This window comes from Bison bison, unplaced genomic scaffold, assembly GCF_000754665.1.
Source record: "Bison bison bison isolate TAMUID 2011002044 unplaced genomic scaffold, Bison_UMD1.0 scf7180017864142, whole genome shotgun sequence".
In the NCBI taxonomy this organism is placed as follows: domain Eukaryota; kingdom Metazoa; phylum Chordata; class Mammalia; order Artiodactyla; family Bovidae; genus Bison; species Bison bison.
In genome coordinates this window covers 583,683-587,694 of record NW_011494714.1, presented here as the reverse complement: position 1 = coordinate 587,694, position 4,012 = coordinate 583,683, and positions in this window count along the sequence as shown.

Here is a 4,012-nt window from a genome sequence, read left to right as displayed (position 1 = left end):
GTCACGGCGGGGCTGGGCGCAGTGTCAACCCGTCCATCAACTTGTAGAAGCTTGTGATTCGTATCCGCCTTAGGTGGGAGGTGCCAGGGAGCTTTCCTAGGATCCCCTGTGTGTTGGGTGCTAAGATCCGTGCTAAGACTGTGAACTGGATAAAACAGCCTGCTTAGAAAAGAAAACCCGGGAAAGACAGCGAATTCCAACATTTCTTCAAAAGTTAACTACAGTCTTAAATCCATAATCTCACTCCTGGAAGTGACTCCTGAAATGTAGCGGACTTTTTAACATATCAGGCATGAACTCTCTCTACAGCATCCATACCAAAAAACTCTATGGAATGGTCAAACGCTAATATAGTTTATTTACAGGGATGATTTTTCCCCCCTTGGCCAGGAGGTGCAGATTATGGGATCTTAGTTCTTGGATTAGGGATCGAATCCAGGCAGCAGAAATCCCCGAGTCCTTAAGACTGGACTGCTAGGGAATTCTCTATTTACAGGAATAATTTTTTTTTTTTAATGAAACTTTCTAGGATGGTGTGAAACAAGAAAAAACTGAGCAAATTGTATATTTTAAAAAGTCAAAGTGTAAGTCTCTCAGTCGTGTCTGACTCTGCGACCCCATGGGCTGTAGCCCGCCAGGCTCCTCTGTCCATGGGATTCTCCCCATAAGAATGCTGGAGTGAGTAGCCATTTCCTTCTCCAGGGGATCTTCCGGATTCAGGGATCCAACCTCGGGCTCCCACACTGCAGGCAGACTCTTTAGGGCCTGAGCCAATGTACCTACATAAAAAGAAATATTATTATAATAATAAAACATTTTCCCTAGACCTATATGGAATCAGAATTCCTTTAAAATATGTCACATCTGTTAAGGGTACATCCGTGACACGTAGTGAACATGACTTTAGGAACTCATAACTATTATTTTCTATCCCTATGCTTATCTTAATTACTTACAATACACCTTGGGAATGATTTTCACACGGTGAAGACCAGGCACAAAACCTGATCAGATGAAATTGCCTTAGGATGTACTTTGTTAAACCCACACTTGAAAGGCAACCCTGAAAGTGTAAGCATGGCATTAATTCTCTCCAATAAATTATGCTTGAATTTTCAGAATAAAGGCTACTTAGTGCTTTAAAAGAATCAACAATTACTTTACGTTTTTGAATTAGAGAATCTAGACAGCAGATGAAATTAACATTATAATGGGAGGGATGGTATTGCAAATTATCTGTAGCTTTGTCTAAATCTTAGAGACTAAGATTACAGCCAAAGTCCTGTCAGAAAAATCAACAAGCCCCAGGGTTCCCCTCCTTGTTCTTTAACATCAGACCCCTCTCAGTACACAATGTTTCTTCAATGCACACCATTTCCTTTTCAGTTAAGTGGCTTCTATAAAGGACTGAATTACCCAGTTCCCAGATCCTTGTAGAGATTAGAGCTGCATAGAGAATCTGCTGGTCTTTTCTCTTAGTCAACATGCCAAGTAAATTGCTAAAAGTATTGCAAATATATCTTTACACACAGAGGCAAACTACGTATTACTGTATCTGTTTGTATGTCTGTCTTTTTAACACCAATTATAATAAGAAAGGAGACATATTAGAGTAAAAACTTGGGGAAAAAGCAGTGATACTCAAAAATTCTTAATTTAAATGTTTGCTTTGGAAAAGTGCTTCTCCGTTCAGTTAAATAAACTGGACAGTTGTGTAGCGTGAACCTGAAAAATTTAAAGGCCTAAGGCATTAAGAAAGTTGTAGTATGTACAGATGAAATTTCTGCCTAAATTTATACAAACGAATATCCGTAAGGCATATTAAATAGGTGTGCTTGCTTTGCTCAGGCATAAATTTATTTTAATAAGTGGTAATATTATAAATGGCTTTACTTTGCATACATTACAAATAGAGAGTACAATCAATAACATATTCCTTGTGAAAAAAGAACATTTTTATCCTTGAGGACCTAGAATGTCCTATTGTACAAAAAGCTTAAGTTAGTCTGTCTTCAAGAAGGTATTCCTCTAGTAATGGGAAGAGAACATGTATAAAAACAGGTAAAGGATCTGGATAAGTTATAATTTGTATTAAATGTAGCAGATTTCTATGAAGAAACAAAACTTGTACCCACAGTTTATGAAAATTCAGTCTTTCTTAAATGAGAAAGCCATATATTTTTCAAATTAATAAAATAGTCTAATCTCAACATAAATCAACACACATACGATTTTTATTATATCGGTGAAAACTAACATACAGTAGGAACAACATCCAATTAATGTAATTATTTAGTATAAATAGCCTAATGGGAATGAAAAGCCTATACATGTAACACAAAGCCAGTCAATTAAATTTACCAATGAAATATATCAGATTTCCAGAGAAAGCTGGCTAAATCTTCCCCAGTTTGTTGTCCCAGAGGAGAAGGGAGTAGCAAAAAGATGCTTAACTCTGGTAATTTTTAGTTGAAAAACCTTTAACTTCTTTTCTAAAAATTTCATTTTTAATTGGAGGATAACTGCTTTACAATATTGTACTGGTCTCTGTCATACATCAACATGAATGAGCCATAGAAAAACATATGTCCCCTCCCTCTTGAACCACTCTCCCATCTCCCACTCCATCCCACTCCTCTAGGTTGTCACAGAGCACCGGATTTGAGCTCCCTGCATCATACAGCAAATATCCATTCGCTATTTTACACAGGGTAATATACGTTTCCAAGCCACTCTCTCAATTCCTCCCACTCTTTCCTTCCCCCACTGTGTCTACAATTATGTTCTCTACGTATCTCCACTGCTGCCCTGCAAGTAATTTATCATCAGTACCATCTTTCTAGATTCCCATATGAAAGTGAAAAGTTAAGTCGCTCAGTCGTGTCCGACTCTTTGCGACCCCGTGGACTGTAGCCCACCAGGCTTCTCCGTCTATGGGATTCTCCAAGCAAGAATACTGGAGTGGGTTGCCATTTCCTTCTCCAGGGGATCTTCCGGACCCAGGGATCGAACCCAGGTCTCCCACATTGCAGGCAGACGCTTTAACCTCTGAGCCACCAGGGAAACCGAGCCATATAAATATGCACCTTTCCCATATATACGCACCTTTTAACTTCTTAAAAACCAATAGAGAACTCATATTGAAGGTCATCAAAGCCAAATCCCAGCACCTGTTTTATTAGTTTTTTTTTCCTCCCTCGAGCTTACAGAGTTCAGTTCAGTTCAGTAGCTCAGTCGTGTCCGACTCTTTGCGACCCCATGAATCACAGCATGCCAGGCCTCCCTGTCCATCACCAACTCCTGGAATTCACCCAGACTCACGTCCATCGAGTCAGTGATGCCATCCAGCCATCTCATCCTCTGTCGTCCCCTTCTCCTCCTGCCCCCAATCCCTCCCAGCATCAGAGACTTTTCCAATGAGTAAACTCTTTGCATGAGGTGGCCAAAGTACTGGAGTTTCAGCTTTAGCATCATTCCTTCCAAAGAAATCCCAGGGCTGATCTCCTTCAGAATGGACTGCTTGGATCTCCTTGCAGTCCAAGGGACTCGCAAGAGTCTTCTCCAACACAACACTTCAAAAGCATCAATTCTTCGGCGCTCAGCCTTCTTCACAGTCCAACTCTCACATCCATACATGACCACAGGAAAAACCATAGCCTTGACTAGACGAACCTTTGTTGGCAAAGTAATGTCTCTGCTTTTGAATATGCTACCTACGTTGGTCATAACTTTCCTTCCAAGGAGTAAGCGTCTTTTAATTTCATGGCAGCAGTCACCATCTGCAGTGATTTTGGAGCCCAGAAAAATAAAGTCTGACACTGTTTCCACTGTTTCCCCATCTATTTCCCATGAAGTGGTGGGACCGGATGCCATGATCTTCATTTTCTGAATGTTGAGCTTTAAGCCAACTTTTTCACTTTCCACTTTCACTTTCATCAAGAGACTTTTAGTTCCTCTTCACTTTCTGCCATAAGGGTGGTGTCATCTGCATATCTGAGGTTGTTGATATTTC